Source organism: Podarcis bocagei (genome assembly GCF_964188305.1).
Source record: "Podarcis bocagei genome assembly, chromosome: 12".
Classification (NCBI taxonomy): domain Eukaryota; kingdom Metazoa; phylum Chordata; class Lepidosauria; order Squamata; family Lacertidae; genus Podarcis; species Podarcis bocagei.
This window is the reverse complement of record NC_138137.1, coordinates 18,245,898-18,268,052: the sequence shown is the minus strand read 5'-3', so window position 1 is coordinate 18,268,052 and position 22,155 is coordinate 18,245,898. Positions and strand designations below refer to the sequence as shown.

The 22,155-nt window shown below is 42.4% G+C and overlaps 1 long non-coding RNA gene across 1 annotated transcript; it reads left to right on the top strand.

The window, feature by feature from the left end:
- Positions 1-10,218: 10,218 nt before the first annotated feature.
- Positions 10,219-17,878, top strand: LOC308570264. Its single transcript, XR_014001055.1, has 3 exons — positions 10,219-12,278; positions 15,624-15,707; positions 17,198-17,878. It is a non-coding gene; the product is annotated as an uncharacterized lncRNA (long non-coding RNA).
- Positions 17,879-22,155: the final 4,277 nt, after the last annotated feature.

Below are 22,155 nucleotides of genomic sequence, written 5' to 3'. Positions count from 1 at the left end.
TATAGAGAGATTCTAAGCATTGTATTTCTCAGGCTTTCCAAAAAATAAGAGTTGTTTTCAACTCATCAGGAAGTCATATAAAAATATCTTATAGGAATTTTTAGCTGGAAATTTCAGTTTTACATCCTCAGCCATATGGCTTTTCTAGTATGAACCACTGATACCTCCTTTATTCCACATATATAATTACAATTGGGTTGTTCTCAGTGGGATTCATCTGTAGACAACACAGCCTTGGAGGCTGAATATTTTGTTTAAAGATGTGTCCTTTCATAAATGGTAGTCATGCTTTCCATTTTGGATAGATGCTGAAAGATACGTAGTAATAATTGTGACAAATTCATACTGTTGTCTGTGGTATTATAAGTAGGAACCATAGGTAAATTCACAGTATCTTTTTTATATGTCGATCTGCAACTCCATGTATCACTTGACTCAGCTAAAAAGATTCAGAAATAGGTTAAGCCAAGATGAAGGGAATTGTGATGTAATGACATATAACAGTACCCACAGGATCAGTTCATTATGTGAGACATCAATTCGTGAAGACTAGACCACACAAAATACGGTCACATGAGCTATCTACACGTCAGTGACTGGGCCTCTCCAGACTGGTGTTTTACTGGGGTTGCATTCTGCAATATATTCTTGGCACAATAATCGTGCATTAATGGTGGATTTCTTCTGCTTTAGTTTATTCTGTGATGCTTCCCCAATGCTACCACATTGTTGCTGTCTGGGGCTGGGGCCACCTTGCAACAATATATAAAATGTTACAGGATTTCAACAGGAGTTTATATGATATACAGTAATTTGAAATAAAACTGTGTGACCATCCCCAAACCTTTGCAGGCACAAGCAGTATTAAAAGCAGGATCATGTGTAACCATCCTGGTAGCATTATAAGCACAAATCATCAATGTGCAAAAAAAAGGATGTCTGAAGGAGCCCACTTTTGGATGAAGAAGAAAAAAACAATATTTTAAAGCTCCTACCTCCGCTCCCACCACCAAAAAACCTCCCTGCCAGAGCCTATAAGTTGTGAATAGGTCTACATCTTACGAAAATAAGCAGTTAGTTTCCTGAGCTGCTTCAGACCTTTTAAAAAGATAAATAGTACAAACGGTCTTTACAGGATTAATGACTTGCCACAGATATTTATAGAAAATATAGCATAGAGGCAAGTCGGTGAGGAAGCAGTTGACCAAGCTGAGTGTATCATACCAAAGGAATTTGGTAGTATCGCGATGAGCCTAACAAAAGCAACCAGGAGCCAGGAATCTGCCAGAATGCAAAAGAAGAGCTGGACCACTGTTAACATCAGGATCTGGGAGGCAAAATTTTGAAGGATCTGGACTGAGAAAGCCAGAGCTGGAAGATAGGTAAGCAAGAACGGGGAAGAATTTGAGTCAAATAACAGGCTGATAACAGAATTTGAGTCAAATAACAAGTAACAGAATTTGAGTCAAATAACAAATAACAGAATTTGAGTTAAATAACAGGAGTCTGGGAAGTGTGTGGGGAGGGAATAAAGGACTAAGGAGACATTCAGTGACACATAATGAGCACAAAGACCTTCAGACGATACCTGTTGACCTGCATGTCCACAACCCCATCCCAACTAGGCTTGAGTGAAAGCCAATGTGGTATGATCATTTTCTTACAGAAGTGAAACAGAGTCCAATGGAAAACCTAAGGGTACCAAGGCAGTAGCATAGTGGGGTATTTAGTCCAGAAAAGGATTTTGTTTCACTGAACTATATATTGAATTATGCAGTCATTTAACCACATACCTATTCCTGGAACATTATAATCTGGATAATGTGAGTTGTTTCTATTAGGGGTACATAACATGTGGCATAGATGCTGATTAATTTGTGGACTAAAGGGAATGAGGAACCAATCAAAGGGTGTAGGGCTTTGGATCATTTGGTATTCATCCTCTTCACTCAGGTTTATTAAGATTTCAAACAGTGCTAAATGCTGAACATGTCTCCATATGCAGGATGCCTGGCTAAATTCAGGAGGTCTTCTATCTAAAATGCGATGTTAATTTTTTAGCTGTGTGAAATAGAAGAGGAGCCAATTTTCTGTCATAGGTTAATTTGGACCCTGCTAGGGCTAAGGAATCATCATCTAATGGATCATGATGGAAACGTACATCTCTATGCCATTTTGTGGAAACTGGAACTCTTTCTAACTCTAAATGACAGTTGTGTGAAACTGTGGCAGGTTGAGGTGATTATAACCTGATGATAAGGAAAAAGGAAAATCATACCTATTAAGAGTGCTATTTTTCTAGAGAAAGGGGGGCTGGAATTCACCATGAACACCTCCCTCATTCTCTTAGAATGGCAAGAAAAAAGCCCTTCCTATTAAGCTGCTATAAAGAATACCCAACACCGTCACAATGGGTGTGGAATTATAAACATTGTTGAATTGTTTGAAAGAAAATGCTGGAATATTTCTAAGTGATTATGCCCTAAATACAGAAAATAAGGATCCCAGTTCCTTTCCCCAGTTACATTATGGATATTCATAGGTTGCATCTTATGGGAGCATTGACGTGAAGGGTGGAAAAATATGTTCTAGTCCCTGATCAATTAACGGGTATACAGGGAATAATTTTTCCTCTCTTTTCCCCAGTTGCTGCCTATCCAGCTCTTTTTCACTTGCTCTCCCCCAGCTCTATATGGTTAATTATGAGCTTTATTCTAAAATGCTATGTATCATAGGGAACTTAAAAATTTGGATGTGCTGTGAAATTTAGAAAGTCTGTTTGCTAAACTATATGATCATATCTTCCATTAGAATAGGAATCAGCAAGCCCAAAATTCTCACTCAAATGGCTTTTATTACTTTGTCAATGCAATTATGCTGCTATTATGCAGTTTCTAATCCATATTATTTTCTAAGTACTAAATTGCTGTCTTAGATAATAATATGATTTGAATGAAGCATTGTAAATCAACAAACCCGACTGATTTGTTTCAATTACAGTCTGTGAATCAGTGATCTTTTATCACTGGTTGTCTTCACTTCCTGACCCACTGAGGTTGCTAATGTGCAAATCTGAACCCTGACTAGTTCACTAAATTAACACAATATAAAGCGGGGAAGAACTAATCGAGTGGTGTTCTTCACTCAGGTTTGTTAGGATTGTGTGAAGGTGACCCTCCGGAGGTTGCTGAACTCACATCACCCCTACCATTGGCCGTCCTGTCTGGGACCGATGGCAACGGCAGTCTAGCAACATCTAGAGTGCCACAGGTTCTGAAAGCCTATGCTAAAGAATAGTTGGATATAGTCTCTAGAATGAGAAAACCAGCCAGAAGGCAGAATAGATCTATTTACTTGCATGACCACCATTCACAACTAAATAAGAAAACCCAGCTGTTACTGCAAAGAGTCATGGCTGCAACTGCTGACAGACATGGTTAGGATTGCACTGTTGAGGCCATATGCTACAGATATAACCACTGTTCTTTGACTAGATCAGACTCATGAAAACTATCCAGTCTTGCTTCCTAACTGTGCCTTGATCCTCCCTTAGCTAATTTCTCAAGCTGTTCCTGTTTCAAAACCTACCTTGTTCTTTGACAACCTATGGCTTTGTTCCATCCTTCTAATTTGGCACTTCGTTCCACGGGCACAAAGCTGTGACTTGATGTTTACCCTGTCCTGCTACTTCTATTTCTGATTCCCTTTTCCTTTATTTCTAACACTGACTTCTAAACGTCCTCTGCCTATTCAGAGCATTCTCTTCCCGCAACCATCAAGGCAGCACGCAGGTGCCTTCCCTGGTCCTAATGCTAAATGGAACATTTCATACCAGATTAGGCTATTTTTCCCAGCCATGAATTGGAGAGAAGTTTGATTCATTTCGCATTTAAAGGTGAACCTGCTTAGCTCACATGTTGCAAAACCATACAAGAACTAGAACACAGCTGTCCTTCAAAATCTGCACTTCTCCTAATTTTGTAGCGCAGTTCTCCAGTCCACTGTGAACAAAAAGGCAGGTACTGGGGTAAAGCGCACATAAAAAATGTACACATTAGTGAAAATGATATAAAACAATGCATAATTTGGGGGGAAATTGTTTTGCAAAAATGTGTACCTTAGGCAAATTGCATACAAATGTTTCTATTAAAATGCTGATTAATTTTCACGAGAGCATAAAAAAATAAATAAATCACTAACTGAGTGGAACGGTGGAGAATTGAACTTCAGATTGGAAAAACAAGAAACCAAAGCAGGCACACATTCGACCCCAATACTGCTTATAGTTACTGGCAGCAGTTTTCAGGGTTTTGGACAAAGGTCTTTCACATCACCTGATCGTTTGAACTGGGGATACTTAGGGCTTGAAACTTAGGATGTTCTACTTGCAAAGGATGTGCTCTAATACTTACTGATTGGTTAGAATGGAGAGTGAAAGTGTGTTAAGAGGTAAATTGTTATACAGTGGTACCTCGGGTTACAGACGCTTCAGGTTACGTGTTTTCGAGTTGTGCACTGCGCCAAACCCGGAAGTACCAGAACGAGTTACTTCCGAGTTTTGGTGCTTGTGCAGAAGCACTAAATTGTGCTTTGCGCATGTGCAGAAACGCTGAATTGCGACCCACGCATGCGCAGATGCAGCGCTGCGGATTGCGAACACTGCGGGTTGCGAACGTGCCTCCTGCACGGATCACGTTCACAATCCGAGGTTCCACTGTATCTATGCAGGTATTAAAAGTGACAGAGTGAGGACATTTTTTAATAGGGGACCCCTAAGAATGCATTTCAGTCTAACAAGAAACATATTTTAACGTTTTTGATGCAAGACGTGGCAACGTCCTTCCAAAGCATATGTACTTTTTATCCAGTGTTGCTTTTACATTTAAACTACAGATGAGGGAAACGGAAGTTCTGTTTTTTTTCTGAAAAAAATGCCCTGTTGTTGTTGTTCTCATTATCAAATATCACATGGTTTAGGGCAGGAGTGGAAGATCATTTTCATGTTGGCTCAAGTCCATAGTGACCTGATTGTAAGGTCTTACATCACATACTAACTTTCACTTTTTGTACAGTGGTGCCTCGCAAGACGAAAAGAATCCGTTCTGTGATTCTCTTCATCTAGCGGTTTTTTCGTCTTGCGAAGCAAGCCCATTGACGGATTAGCGGATTAGCGCTATTAGCGGCTTTTAGCGGCTTATCAGTTTATTGGATTAGCTGATAAGCGGCTTAGCGGCTTAGAAAAAGGGGGGGAGGGAAAAAACCCCGCAGGAACTCGCAAGACATTTTCGTCTTGCGAAGCAAGCCCATAGGAGATTTGTTTTGCGAAGCACCTCCAAAACGGAAAACTCTTTCGCCTAGCGAGTTTTCCGTCTTGCGAGGCACCACTGTATGTCGCAACAAACTCCATTAATATGGCTTATTAATGGCATGTATATAATGGGGAGCCTCTGTGTTGTTGGACTCCAATTCCCAGCAGACCGACACTGTGTATCCAATGGCCAGGGATGATGGGTGATGCAGTCCACCAATATTGGGAGTGCCACAGGTTGCAAAACATAGACGGAGAAATAAAATGCTTAAGTTTCCCTTCCCTTCCAACATATGCTGGACAAAGTGCTGTAGTTCATCTCTAATGCTATTGCTGCAAATACTTTCCTACAATTACTTTTTGGCGAAAACTGTGACCCCAGGGGTTAGGGCGCCGAGGGCTCATTTTCTTGCCTACTGTGAAATGTGGGGTTTGCACTGCCAAACGTTGCATTGGGCAATTTGCAGTTGTTTGGCACCGCTTTCGAGTGAATCGGGTTTTTGGCGAAAACTGTGACCTCATGGCTCATTTATTGGCTGGAGAACAGCATTGCAGAATTCAAAGATGTGTAAATTTCAAAAGATGGCTCAGTTTTAGTTCATATATGAAAAAGCAAATGAAGTTTGCCTTTAAATGCAAATTGAATCATATTTCTCTCCCACCCGTAGTAGCCCCATACCAATAATAATATTAATTTTTCTAATGTTCTTGTCTAGATCTTGGGAACTACCCTTAATAGCCTATGCATGTAGATAAGATAAATAAAGGGGAGTTTTTAAATTTTTCTTTAACAGACACAGTAGCCTCTGGAACTACTGCAGGACCAGGAGCCTTGCTTTCCTTTTTGCAATTGGGAAATTTTGGAGCCAAATTCCTGAAAGACCTTTTAAAAAACAAAACAAATTCTTCCAGATGTGTCTGAATCGGTCTCTGAACTCAACACTTCAGACATTTTGCAACATCCCGATGAATACATCCACTTAGTTAAGCTAGAATGTGCCGCATTGGAAAAATAAAAGGAGCTGCCAACTTGATTTCATAGAACTTGTAAGAGTGTGTGTGTGTGTGTATGTGTGTGTGTGTGTGTGGGGCGCACGCTGGCCTTGTGTGAGAAATCAATAAGGTGCAGAGCCACTCAAAGCTGCCAGTAATCTCTGATACTTTCCTTTAACAGAACAGATTTTTTTTCCACCATACCAATCCTCTAGCTAATGCAGGCCCCCGCAATTTACAATAACAGCCATTTCGCCTTCTCTCCTGCTCTCCAGGCAATTCTCTCATATTACGTGAATGAAGTCAAATGCACTAGATCATCATATTGTTCAATTGTTTTATTAGGCTTCAATTTTCACGTATTGCTTTTTTCCCTTTGAAAAAAAAGAATGTGCTTCCAATACAAGTAAGTGAAAAATGGAGGTATATAGCTCTAAATTTGCTGCTTATAAGCAAATGTGGGAAATAGAGACCTATAATATGCAATTTTCACCACGCTTTTTTCTAATGGGGTCATAGCACACACTGTGTGGGCTACTATCTCGAGTCTTATATTCATTGACAGTTGAAGGCTTATGCTACAATGTTGTCTATGAGCTGGCTCACTTGATATGGTAAGTCAGACATGACTTACCAGGACCGTGTGAACATGCCAACTCCTAGAGAGGTTGTTGCAGTTGCATTGCAATTCTCTGTTCTTAGTTTTCTGCTATATTGGTTTGCGCTAAGCCACAGTTTAGCCTAGCATGCTGTCTGAAATGGAATTCATGGGAACCCCTCCCTTCAGTTAAGTTCCCATATAAGGGCAAACCTACCAAATTCATGCTTTTGGAAACGAAATGCAAACTGGAGCAGACATCTTTTGAAATTTTCACTTACCTGAATTTTGCAGTGCAGTTCGCCAGTCATGTAAGGTACACGGAAATGCATATACAAGGGTAAAGTGTGTAAAAATTGCACGTATTTGTGACAGTAATGTGCAAAATGCATTATATTAGAGGAAATCGCTTTGCAAAAATGTGTTTATTGTTAGAAATTTGCACTAAAATGCTGATGAATTTCCATGACGATTTATTATTATTATTATTATTGCTAATTGTTACAGAAATGTGGAGTATTTCATTTCCGACTGGAAAACTGAGCACCTGAAATGTACAGAAGTACCAATTCCTAGTCTTCACTAGCCACAAGCTTCAGCCTAGGTTACCTTACCTGCATGTGTCCATCAACATCGGGTTATGTGTGAGTTGGCTTTTGCGTGTGTAGATTCCTTGCCAGTAAAAGAGTAATGAATGAACAAAACTCTGTCAGTGTGAACAATTTGCATCCTATAAAAGGAAAGGTGAGCTTGAGTATTAACCCTCAAGGCTTTCAGGGAGCTGACAGTGTCATGCCCCATTTAACTGAGCATTTCACTTGACCTGCATTTTTTTATTTCAGTTCCAGTTTATGATCTTTATGTCCATTACTGTGTCTATATACGTTATATCTGTCCTCAAAATGCCTGGTCTTTGGCTAGTTAGCCTGACTGTTTCCATATAACTTCTTAGGGAGTAGGGACCTGCTTCTCAGGCATTACAATAATCCTTCAAAATTAAAACACTGTTTTCTGAGATAACTCATGGGGCTTTGAAAAGATCAGGGGAGCAATCCTTGTCACTCATTTCACCTAACTGACATTTGGCACTGGCTCTCAAAGCTATTGATGAGTTTTCAGCACTGAACTGTTGCAATTATCTTAAATTAACTTCATTGAGCACAGTTTGCAGAACAACTGCTACCACCACGAAAAGCTCACTTTTTTTTTGCTTTTTGCAAAATCTGCATGCACATTTTAATCTCCCCACCTGCACAGTAAGGACTACAACATTTTCCATTAAGAAATAAATACAAAGCCCGCCAGCATCTTCCTTCCCAGGGCAAACAGCAACCCAGGGCAGAAAATATTTTTGTTGGGACCACGTAGGGAAAGGGTGGTTGAGTTAAGCCCCTCACTGTATGCTGGCCTGATCACTATCCCTATTGACTGTAATTTAAAAGAGAGAGAAAAAGGCAAGTTAAATTGCACTGATCTGAATACAGGTTGCCCTCAAATATAGGTCGCACTTACATTTCTTGTAAGTCTTTTTTGTGTGTGTGTGGGGGGGGGTTAGACGTGCAGCCTATATTTGGGTCAATATGATGTACATTTGACACCCCATCTACCGGTATTTTGTCCCCAGCATCATGGTGCACCTGCTGTGTGTCTCACTCTCTATTTTCTCATTTTATGCCAGTTTTATATCTTTTAAAAAATCTATGTATCTATCATGTATCTATCTATCTATCTATCTATCTATCTATCTATCTATCTATCTATCTATCTATCATCTATCTATCTATCTATCTATCATCTATCTATCTATCTATCATCTATCTATGTACTTATCTATCATTGCTCTCTATGGGTTATCATTTAATGATGGGATGTTACAAGACCAGAAGGAGAAATGGTGCCTTTTTTCTTATGTCTTAGGATAAAATCTAGAAGTGCCTAGGGAACACTGAGGATGCAATCTTAAACCAGCTTACTAGGGCAGAAGCCACACTGAACTGAACGGGGCTGATTTCTGACTGAACCTGCAAAGCTCCAGCAGCCTAGTTAAACTAGGTATTCCCTAACTAACTGTATGCATCACCTCTTTACCATGCACATATCCTTTTGCCTAAGGAGAAATAACAATGAGATGTAATGTGGCAAATCTAAAAGGGGAAAGAAATTGAAAAAACGTTGGAAGAAACTGCCCTGAATGAGCAATACGTTTAATGAAAAATATGTAAAGAGTGTGTTTATGTTCAGATAGGTAATAGAAGGCATATAAGATAAATCTTATAAATATAAGATAGAAGATAAATCACTCATTGTGGTTCAGCTCGGAGAATAATCTAGCCCCAGATTATGATAGCTTTAAATAAATATCTATATTCTAGATTGAAAAGTAGAGGTAGACTTTTAGAAGACACCTGAAGGCAACCCTAGGGGAGTTTTTAATGTCTGATGTTTTATCGTGTTTTTAATATTTGGTTGGGAGCCACACAGAGTGGCTGGGGAAGAGATGATGATGATGATGATGATGATGATGATGATGATTTGCATGTGTTACTGATATGTTTGCCTCCTACTCATCCTCCAAGGAGCACTGTTTCACTCTCAAAAAATGGGAACTTTAAGATGAGGCATAGTGACTTTTTCCAGGGCAGACCAACAACTCCATGCCTGCACAGGGATACAAACTGGTATTTTTCTCATCTAGTCCTGACACTTTGGCTATTGCATACAGACACCCTTCCCCTCCCCCAAACACAGACTGCTATAAAATGATCACTCTTCAATCCAGGTATTTGCAGAAGAGGGAACAGTCGGAGATGAAAAGACCAGGATGCTTGTCAAATTCTCAAAGGCATCTGGCTTGCTACTGTAGGAGACAAATATCAGGACTGGACTGGGTGAATGGATGGAACTTTAGCTCTCCTGACAGCGGAGGTTGGGACGCAATGACCCTCCTGATCTTGTTGGACTCCAATGCCCATCAGTCCCAGCCAACACGCCCAGTGGGGAAATACAGTGGTGCCCCGCAAGACGGAAAACTCGCTAGACGAAAGAGTTTTCCGTTTTGGAGGTGCTTCGCAAAACGAATTTCCTATGGGCTTGCTTCGCAAGACGACAATGTCTTGCGAGTTCCTGCTGGTTTCCCCCCCTTTTCTGAGCCGCTAAGCCGCTTATCAGCTGATCCGATCAGCAGATAAGCCGCTAAAAGCCACTAATAGCGCTAATCCGCTAATCCGTCAATGGGCTTGCTTCGCAAGGCGAAAAAACTTCTAGACGAAGAGAATCACAGAACGGATTCTTTTCGTCTTGCGAGGCACCACTGTATAATGGGAGTTGTAGTCCAATAGTACCTGGAAGGCCACAGGCTCCCCATGCTGCCTAATAGATTTATGTGTGGACTTTCAGTGTGCAAACTGTATCCATTGTTCCTTGTGTTTATATTGACTGCTGTCCCATAGGCTAGATCCCTGTGGGCCTTGCTTTACAGATGACACACTGAGGCTTCTGAGAAGGAGATTGTGCACAACAGCAGACATTGAACTCATCTGCTCTTGGCCCTTATTGCTTTTCTTCACCACTTTTTCCTGCACAGATAAGAGCTTCTAATGCTGTCTTAGGTAGTGTATGGTTGTTGTATTCATTAAACTGCTCTTGGCAGAGGCATCTGATGTGGGCAATATGTAGAGCAGATGGTAGACTTGCTGAGGGAATGGATTGCGACTAGTGTATAATCTACTACAGGAAAGCGTTTCTGACACTTCCTGCTGAAAATCAAACGGGTGCCATGTTGCCTTTTTGAAGAGAGCTCAGACAGCTGAAGCTCTTTGTACTGGGAGTCGCCATGAGACATCCCGTTATCAGCAAATCATCCCTTAGGCTATCTATCCCTTAGAGCAGGTTCAGATATCATTTGTGAGTACATCATTTGATGCTGGATCACAAAGGGTCCCGGCGTGATGCATGATTACCAGAATCCCTGTCCTTGCTTACTCTCCACACATCCAGACGATCTGTGATTTGGGAGCAAGGGGTCACGCTTCAGATCCTTTCCCCACACATCCACCGGCTCTTGTATACCAAACTATATTAGGCTACCACTCCATACCATAAGCCCCACTGAAGTGGACACCCTCCCTCCTATCTATTCTAAACATGGGAGGAGTGCAAAGAGCTTCTGTCTGTGAGTGAGCACAGCAGTGGCTGATATGAGTGCCTTTTAAAAAACCACACACCTGTTGATTGGGTGGTTGGTGGGAGAGTATGCGGGCACCATTTTGTGTCCTGCATATTCTGCTAGTTTAGATGTGACAGTCTTTTTGTGTTATGCCATGCCCCACAGCAGCCATTTTGTGACTGGCTTCACGGCACTTTCCTCAAAATTCAAAACATGCCCACTGGCCCAGAAAAGGTTGCCAATGGTTGTCCTTGTGGATTATGTTCTATGTTTGTTAATGGAAGAGAGGTGTTATTCCTATTCCTCCAGTGTAAGTGACGAAAAAGATTAGAATACCCAAGACAGTATGCCATATTTTTATTTTTATTAAACATAACTCAGAAGTGAAAGGAGGAAAGTTTTTCAAAACTACTCACCACATATACATCAACTTCATAGTTACTTCAGCATTCTATGAAGTGCTGTTTTTTAAAAAGTTACTTCAGCATAAAAATAGTCATTTAATTAGAATATATTTGGTACAAATTAATGCAGGCATCTGAAAAGGAAGGTGCCAAATGTGATTCAACTATTCCTTCAAAAAAGCCAAAGCCTTCAAAAATGCTCGAAGCGTCTTCAGAACATCAGGGCAGTTGAGTATTTTTCAATTAAGTTGCATGAATACCTCTCCATTTTCCTATCCCTGTTTAACTGATAAATCAACTTGCTTATAATTAAGCAGGATTTCTAAAGGTACACTATCCCAAATCCATTTTAATATTGTAAAGAACTCATACCCTATGTGCATTGTCATTTGGAATAATGAATGCGTTGCTATGGTAAACTCTTGCCTTTTGCAAGACATGAGCTTTTGTTCCGGTATTTAATATATAGGATAAAAAAACGCTTTATACAGAAATCTAAATGCAAAACAGCTGAATACAAAGAGAAGGGAAAGTTCCTACCTGCACCTTAAGGCCATTAACAACAGTACAACATGCTCTGATGATAATTGAAAGGAACTAAAACTCTGCTAAAGATAACTCTCACAGATGCTCACCACGTGCAGAATGTACTCAAATATATGCTTCCTCTGTCTCAGCAATTTGTTTTTAGTTTCAACATCTCTCTGTATCAGATGTGGATGGTTTCATTGAGATTGGGGAGCCCTTTATAAAATTTTCAAATGAATGAACTGATGAATGGCAGCCACCAGATTCACAAACTTGCCTTTGGTAAGACCTAGTAGACTGAAAATCTGTTCCATGAGTAAGGGTAATTTTGTTGTATCTGTAGCAACTTTCCTTTTGTGTATCCTGTATTCTGAAAAATCAACACAACTTGTTATATTTAAAAAAATAAATCTCAGTATCAGATGTGGGTAAACTTTGGCCCTCCAGATGTTACTGAGCTTCAACATCCACCACCCCAGGCTATTGCCATGCTTTTATGCCACCTAAGTGATAGTTTAATATCTGTAAGTACTGAAGTTACCCTAATGTTTCAGTTCTACAAATGAAGTACCTTCTAAATACTGTAATTCATATTCAAACTCATTAAGATCTTCCTATGTTCTAGCCTGTGGATTGTTTTCGAATGCCGTTTTGAAATATTGGTTTTATTGCAACATGATGCAATATCCAATGGTTGTTTTTATATAAGCTACCTTTCTGAAGGCTTTGCCCTAAAAGGCAGCATAGAAATCATTGCATTCTGCAAGGGGGCTAAGAGTTGGCTCAAAAGGAGAGGGGGGGGGGATATAAACTTGTGAGTTTCATTCCTTCGTTGCCCCACAATGACCAGCGCTGATTTAACTGTCTTGCCTTATATATGGTTAGGGCCTTGAGTTATTCTGCTAAACACAATACAAATGCTAAATGCCTTAGATCCCAGCCCTTAAAAAAAACAAAAATGAGCAGAGCCTTTACAGATGTACTATTCAAGAAACAAAACAAATTTGAACATGAATTAAATCCGCTGGTGTCGTTCACATCAAAAGAAATCCGAAGTCTTTGCCTCCTGTGAGAATTGCGTAAAGGAGTGTGGTGGTCTTTCCCCCTGTCCCTGGTAGAGTTGGGTTGTTCCGCAGGATATTTCTGTCAGGTTAGCAGTCTGGAAATGTAGACAAAGGCATTCCTCAAAGGCAAATCTCGGAAGGCCTGTATGTAAAAGCTCAAGCATGACAGTATCCTCTGGGCTGCTGGATGTTTTGCGGGCTTGCTCGAAAGCCCCTCAGAGGAGCCGAGATCGATGGATGGGGAAACGACTCGATGTACATCTGTGTCATCTGCTTTGAAATGTATAGTACAGAGGGAATTATCGATAAGGCCGGCTTGTGCTTGAGGAAGCAGCCCTACACATCCCAGACTGCAAGAGCTGGGAATGCCAGCTGACAGATATGGCAGTGTTGATGGAGGCCCCAAGGAGTTTGAATCAACACGAGGAAGTCTTTGATTTAAACTGTTTGAGGGTGGTAAAAGGTCAAAGCGATTCAAATGCCCATTGTGGCTTCTACACCCTGCGACACAATGCAAACTCCGAAGAAGGTTTCGTAGTCTTTATATTTAGACAGCCCCATCGAATACAACCAACAGAAGAATGCCTGCTGGTTGTACAGTTTGGTTTTATTTTATCTGGTTTTGAATTTACTACACTGTTTTTTCATGGTGGTAAAGGAGAAGCGTCTGGGTTTAATGTAAGGTTACCAGATGTCCCTGTTTCCCGGGGACAGTCCCTGGATTTACAAATCAGTCCCCATACAAAATCAGTTGAAGTTCAAAAGTGTCCCCGGATTCATTGGAAAAAATCTGGTAACCTTAGTTTAACGCCTGCCTCCCTCCCCCCCCCCCCGCCCCCAGGAGGCCCACAAAGGGCAGAACAGAAATCAAAATAAATGAACAAATATAACCAGAAAGGCAGAGCATTTTGTTTGTAGCCAGATCAAGGGCTGCTTTGTAGATGGTATTTCTCTCTCGCGGATACAAAATGCTTCCCTCTATCAGCCATGTAGAGTCAGCTCTCAGAAGCTGCCCTTGCTGCCAACGATGCACCAGAGACTTGGTTTTACTGTCTATCAAAACTGTCAATCTTGGCATAGAGGCTCAGGCACCAACTGGGAGGCTGAAAAGTGTCTCTGCGTCATTTGAGACCCCTTCCCAGACTGGCCAGTCTTTTGATGCCTCTCTCTCTTCTGCCACATACAGTGGTACCTCGGGTTACATACGCTTCAGGTTACAGACTCCGCTAACCCAGAAATAGTACCTCGGGTTAAGAACTTTGCTTCAGGATGAGAACAGAAATCGTGCTCCAGTGGCGCAGCAGCAGCACCAATTAGCTAAAGTGGTGCTTCAGGTTAAGAACAGTTTCAGGTTAAGAATGGACCTCTGGAACGAATTAAGTACTTAATCCGAGGTACCACTGTACCTGGCAAGATGTGAGGAATGCCTTCCGTTCTAAAGACCAAGGAAAGGTTGTGTGTACTTTACAGTGCAATTCCCCCACCCATCCACCAATAAAATAAAATTAAATAAAATCCCAAGTTTTAAAATTATTCAAACTGAGCAATTTTAAGTAAGGTTTAATCCCCCTCCCATGTTCTCACTGTTATGCACCATAACATTTGGGATTGTTAATTACAGAGAGTTTGTATAGCACTGAAGTCCGAATGCAACCTTTTATTATTATTATTTCTTTTAACAAAGATTGTAAGCCTGCGGGTACGGAGTATCTGGTCTTGGTTTTATGTAAATCGCTCTGGGAGTCTTTTTGGCTGAAGAGCGGGGTACAAATGCTATAAATAAATAAAACAAATAAACCCAAAAATCTATTTTAGTAATCTCTCTGGAGCCTGAGATTCAGCAGACATTTACAAAATAGCAGTTAGTTGCATAGTTGAAGCCATTACAAAACATTGCCCACATAGATTCAGGCACGTCCTCAAAGCACGGAGAACTAGAAATTTGCTTTTAAAAACCCAGCCAGTTTTTCAAATGTTGAATTCTGCTAGCAGTACCACAATTCTGAATATTTTTTTTTGGCATTCCTGTGTAATTGCACAGTCCATTACAGCCTCACAGGTAAGGGCCCAATTTGTGTGATGTTCTTTAACCCTCTTCCTTTTGGAAGGGATTTGGCTTTTGCACAAAGCTAGGGATGGGCAAATTCCCCCAGCTGGAACTCACATGGGGGCGGGTCTACACTTGTGATTTATAACGTCAACAATGTCTTATTAAAATGTGACACCAGAGGGCGCTGCAGAGCAGCAAGCCACCAGCAAAGGGAAAATGTATGTTAAAGGTTATAGAACGTTATATCTAATATTGTCCTAATGACATTTAAAATGGCGACATTGCCATTCTAAGATAACAAGGTGAGTTCCGGCACCTCTTTTTCTAGAAAGAAAGCAGTGGGCAAATCTCTCAATTCCATTTTCACTGAATTTCTCATTTTCCTACTCTTAAGCTCAGTTCATGTCAGTTTGCAAATTCTTTAAAAAAAAAGTTCTCATGAAAATTCATAAGCATTTTAGTGCAAATTTCTCCTAATAATATACATGTGTTTGTATGGATTTTTTAAGCTAGCATACACCAGCTAGATTCTGCCAGATTTCCAGATGTGGATTTTGCATTGTGTGGAAGATCAAACAAAAGCACGGAAATTAACAGGTAAGGAAATGTCAGTAATAAATTGCTATCTGAATGCAGCAGCAGACGTACAAAGATCTCTCTTGAAATGGAATGCCTACATGCTCTTTCACCCACACATGTTGTTCCAATAAAAGGCAGCTGTTGTCTCATTCTCTTGGACCAAGACAGGGAGAAGTCTTCCAAGCTGATTCTCTTAGGTCATGGACTTGCACAGTTCTGTTCAGCTGACGCCGGACTATTGAGCTGAATTGGCTTGTGCTCCCATTTTTCCACTTCTCCGTTCATGTGACAAGCTAGTCGTTGTTGTCCACAACAGTTTTCTCTTTGGAAATGGTACAGCCAAGGGTTCCATCCAATTGCCTTCCATGTTTGAGCTGCAAAGGCAGCCAATGTTTTACAAGCTGATAAAAGACTATGAGTCTCACATTTCGGCTCTACGCCCACTTCCTAAAGGTTGGATTGCAAAGTGTGATGGAATATTTATGTAAAGTATTGGAAAGGGGAAAAAAGAAAACAGGCTCTAAGCTGTAGTGCTGAAAAATAGCTCCTCCAAATTTATCACCACAAATACTGAGGATAGATCATGGAACACTAAATGTTTTCTGCTTGACATTTCACATTGTGCATTAAGAACCAGTGTGGTATGACTGGGCTAAGACATAGGAAACTCTGGCTAGCACCCTCAGTGACCCATGTAGTTCACTGGGCGGCAATGGGCAAATTGCTGGGTTCCTGAGAGCTAGAGTCCAACAGCATTAGCAGGGGTTGAAGTTAGCAATGCCTGCTATAAGTCAAGGTCTTTGCTAAAGAAATGTACAGTAAGCATTAGACCAGGGGTCAGCAAACTTTTTCAGCAGGGGGCCGGTCCACTGTCCCTCAGACCTTGTGGGGGGCTGGACTATATTTTGGAAAGAAGAAGAAGAACGAATTTCTATGCCCCACAAATAACCCAGAGATGCATTTTAAATAAAAGCCCACATTCTACTCATGTAAAAACACCAGGCAGGCCCCGCAAATAACCCAGAGATGCATTTTAAATAATAAGGGTAAAGGTAAAGGGACCCCTGACTGTTAAGTCCAGTCATGAATGACTCTGGGGTTGCAGCACTCATCTCGCTTTACTGGCCGAGGGAGCCAGCATTCGTCCACAGACAGTTTTTCCAGATCATGTGGCCAGCATGACTAAGCTGCTTCTGGTGAACCAGAGCAGCGCACAGAAACGTCGTTTACCTTCCATAAAAGGACACATTCTACTCACGTAAAAACACGCTGATTCCTGGACCGTCCGCGGGCCGGATTGAGAAGGCAACTGGGCTGGATCTGGCTCCCGGCCCTTAGTTTGCCTACCCATTAGACAATGCAGACCAGAAGTCTTTTCCAAGTTAGCATTAGATATCATTATCCTCTGAAACATAAACACGGGGGGCGGGGACCTAGAATCTGACTGTGTGTGGACCACCCAGATTTTTCAGAAGATCATTGTTGACATTTGGGGTTAAATGTTTCAGGATCAACTGAGGACTCCTCCTTCCTTGTGGGCACACGCTTTTGGAATGGGCTTGCCTTGGCGCTCTGCCAATCCCCGACTCCAGTAAGTTCAGGCACATACGGTAAGATCTTTATATTTATTTTAGCCCTTTTCCTGGTTTTCGTTTTAGCCTCAGGGGCTGGAGAATTTGGGTCTGATTTTATTTTCTAACAACAAGACGACACCAATTCTTCATTGTCCCCCCCATTACAGAGAGACTTGGGTGTAATTTATCATTTTATTAACTTTGTAAACAAGTGGCTAGCAACTATGGCAAAAGTTGCTGTGTAAATCAATAAAGCAACAAAGAAGACAACACTTTTAATTAGCTTTAAAATGGTATTAGTTGCACAATCTGTCACCCAGCTAATGTTTGGGAGGCTGCACATATTAGCACAATTTAGGTCCAGGGTGGCAGAACCGGGTGCACCCAACAACGAATATTTATAGTAAGACATTAAACAACTCCTCTGATGCAAGTCTATGGAAGAAACTGTGAACAGACCAAAAGCTGTTAAGCAGCTGGCAAATTCATGTTCTACATAGAATTGCAGAGCTGAAAGGGACCCTAAGGAGCATCTAGTCTTGTGGTCTTGTTGTGAACCACCCTGAGACCTCTGGGTATAGGGCAGTGCATAAGTTGAATAAATAATAATAATAATAATAAAAATAATAGTCCAACCTTCTCCAATGCAGAAATATGCAGCTGTCCCATATGGGGATCAAACCTGCAACTTTGACATTATCATCCTTGCATGAACAAAAAGAGGATCCTCTGGATAGTTGTATCAACAACCTAACAACAACAATTTAAATGGGGATATAGAAAAAAATTGTTGTTCAGGGCATGACAGCAGTGTCAGAAATGATATTTAAAAAGATCACCTTAAAAAAAAGGTTTAAGCATTATGTATGTGTTGAATCAGGACGCGGGTGGTGCTGCGGGTTAAACCACAGAGCCTAGGACTTGCCGATCAGAAGGTCGGCGATTCGAATCCCCGCGACGGGGTGAGCTCCCGTTGCTCGGTCCCTGCTCCTGCCAACCTAGCAGTTCGAAAGCACGTCAAAGTAGATAAATAGGTACCGCTCCGGCGGGAAGGTAAACGGCATTTCCGTGCGCTGCTCTGGTTCGCCAGAAGCGGCTTAGTCATGCTGGCCACATGACCCAGAAGCTGTACGCCAGCTCCCTCGGCCAATAAAGCAAGATGAGCTCCGCAACCCTAGAGTCGGTCACAACTGGACCTAATGGTCCGGGGTCCCTTTACCTTTATGTGTTGAATCAGCCTTGTAAATATTAAGAAACCCACAAAAGTTACTAGCCAGAAAAACATTACTGACCTGCTAGAGTCTAGCACAGAAGGTATAGCTCTATCACTTCTGCAACAGCCCCCTGTATTTGTATTCTGGGTCCAGAGGAGGGACAGAGTGCTCCACCTCTCCAATGCCAGCCTGCATGTGACTCATTGTAGTCGGTGTCTTGTGCTTAAGTACAAAGCTGGTGGAACATACACACACTTAGGAAGACCTTCAATATTTAGCTGAAGCAGAAAGAGGAAGCCTTGAAGTACAGGCATTTTAACTACCTGACAATGATTTACAGATGGTATCCAAGTCCGAGTAGACTTGCAAAGAAGTCTAAGACTGAATCAGATAAGTGCTGGAGATGCAATGAGACTGGGGGTAAAGGTAAAGGTAAAGGTACCCCTGCCCGAACGGGCCAGTCTTGACAGACTCTGGGGTTTGTGCGCCCATCTCACATCTATTGGCCGGGGGCCAGCGCTGTCCGGAGACACTTCCGGGTCACGTGGCCAGCGTGACAAAGCTGCATCTGGCGAGCCAGCACCAGCGCAGCACACGGAACGCCGTTTACCTTCCCGCTGGTAAGCGGTCCCTATTTATCTACTTGCACCCGGGGGTGCTTTCGAACTGCTAGGTTGGCAGGCGCTGGGACCGAGCAGCGGGAGCGCACCCCACCGCGGGGATTCGAACCGCCGACCTTTCGATCGGCAAGCCCTAGGCGCTGAGGCTTTTACCCACAGCGGGGTACCTTCTATCATATGTGGTGGACCTGTAAAAGGGTAAAAGAGTATTGGGAAATAATCCATAATGAATTGGAAAAAATGTTTAAAAGTACTTTTTCCAAAAAACAAACAAACCCTGAGTCCTTTTTGTTGAGGATAATTCAGATGGAAATTCCCAAGTGTCAAAAAAGGTTATTTATGTATGCCACTACTGCGGCTCGAGTTTTGTTAGCCCAAAAATGGAAATCGAGCGAAGTCCCAACTAAAGAAGAATGGCAACTTAAACTGTTGGAATATGCGCAGCATGCGGACCTAACATATAGAATAAGAGAACAAGAAGAACCTATGTTTAAAGAAGATTGGAAAATGTTTACTGAATATATGGGGGGAAACTGTGTTTATTTGAAAACGTGGACAGCATTAAGATAAATTCAACAGTGTAAACAAGTAAACAAGTTTTGATGGCTGCAATAATACAATACTGAATGGTATAGTTTCTGTAAAATATGCAGGGGTTTATGATATGTAAAATGAACCATGGAAAGAGAAGGGAAGTCACTGATATTTTTAAGGTTGTTTAAATGAATATTCTAAAATGTAAAACAGAAAATTTAATAAAAATTAAAAGGGGAAAAAGTAGAAGTACAAGCATTTTGATGGGCTCTTAGAAGGTGAATGGTTTCTCTTTTAAATGCAGCTTGCCTTTTTGAGGGGGGGGGGGGCGTTATGATGGATCTTTGGTAGAGGAGGGGGGCACTGCTAATGTTTCGTCCCTGGCTGTCTTCCTTTCTATTTCAGTTGCAAGATCTGCCAGTGTAGATGCAAGCTAACAAACCATTTTAGCCATTCTGGATCTAGAGGCAAAGTTCCATAGGGCTCCATGTCATGCTACACAAAGAGCATTTTCTCAGAATATCCTTGGGTCAGGGCATCAGCTGATGCAAGGAGGGTTGCGTGCGAGTTTCCATGAACTGGGAAAATATTCTGCAGCTACATGGAATGAGAAATTTTCTCCTTAGAACCATGCATACTGTGGATTTAAAAAAAATGTATGCTAAAATTTGTCGGCGTATGTTTCCAGGTAACATCCAAAGCAGCAATGGCAGCTCTTTAAGGCAATGTTAGCTTATATTTGGAAATTTATATTTAGAAACGCAGCCTAGTCACCTGATAAAAGAGTCCTGATTTAAGAATGATCAGATCAAAGCTTGGCTTTCATTCAAGAGAACACTTTTACACAATTTATTGGCTTGTTGGGAACATCATACACACGGATACTTTTCAAGTTGCTGAAAAACCCAGAGGCCAACTCTCCATTGGAGCACCCTGCTCAGTTCCTATCCAAGCATCCTGCGTCAATGTCATCCCTCCTCAACTGAACTGTAAAATCTGTCCGCGGTGATGTGTTGTCCAAGTTAATGTGTTGTCGAATTGCAGAGTTGGAAGGGACCTTGAGCGTCATCAAGTCCAACCCCTGGAATGCAAAAATATGCAGCTGTCCCACATGGGGATTGAACCTGCAACCTTGGCATTATCAGCACCAATGAAGCTATCCACGCTGTGGTATTGATGTTTGTTCCAGGTGCAAATGCCCATCCAAATTAAAAACAATTACTGTTCTCCCTCCCCACTTGTTTCTAATATAGGTAAAAAGGTAAAGGAGCCCTGGATTGTTAAGTCCAGTCAAAGGGGACTATTTGGTGCGGCACTCATTTCGTTTTTTAGGCTGAGGGAGCTGGCATTTGTCCACTGACAGCTTTCTGGGTGATGTGGCCAGCATGACTAAACCGCTTCTGGAGCAACGGGACACTGTGACGGAAGCCAGAGTGCACAGAAACGCTGTTTACCTTCCTGCCGCAGCGGTGCCTATTTAACTGCTTGCGCCAGTGTGCTTTCGAACTGCTGGGCTGGCAGGAGCTGGGACAGCAGCAGGAGCTCACTCCATCACGGGGATTCGAACCACTAACCTTCTGATCAGCAAGCCCAAGAGGCTCAGCGGTTTAGACCACAGTGTCACCTGCATCCCATTTTACCTTTTCGGGTGGCGCTGTGGGTTAAACACAGAGCCTAGGACTTGCCGATCAGAAGGTCGGCCGTTCGAATCCCTGCGACGGGGTGAGCTCCCGTTGCTCAGTCGCAGCTCCTCCCAACCTAGCAATTCGAAAGCATGTCAAAGTGCAAGTAGATAAATAGGTACCGCTCTGGTGGGAAGGTAAACAGCGTTTCCATGCGCTGCTCTGGTTTGCCAGAAGCGGCTTAGGCATGCTGGCCACATGACCCGGAAGCTGTACGACGGCTCCCTCGGCCAATAAAGCGAGATGAGCGCCGCAACCCCAGAGTCGGCCACGACTAGACCTAATGGTCAGGGGTCCCTTTACGTTTACCATACAAGCTTCTTTCACTGGGTTTTTTTTGGGGGGGGGTACACTTGTAAAACGGAAGGTTTTAAAGTGTAGGTATGAGACCACCTCGGAGCAACTCTCTGGGGACAGAGTCCCAGGAGGAGGAGAGGCCCTCTGCACATGCCCAGAGGCGCCCATCCTGGTGACTCAACATTTTCACAGCTGGCATTCCAAAGAAGCCCCTGAGCTTGGGCTCGCCCTTCCTTTCAGAAACAGCAACTATTAATCTGAAGAATCAATCACCAGAGCTCATCAAGCCGCGCGTGCGCGGGGAGGGGGGCATCTCTCTCTCTCTCACCCGCGCGCGCTCCCCCCCCCCCACGCCCGCCCTTTACTCCAGTTCCTCATGCGCTGCGCTGGCCGTCTGGAGAGGGAGCTCCAGTTGCGCATATAGGTATAGATACACGGAGAAAGGAGCGCGCGCGCGGGCACAGCGCGGAGATTAGCATCAAGGAGACACAGAGGCTTAGAAGAGGTGGGGGGGGGGAGGGAGCGAGCGGGGGGGGCGCGCCTCT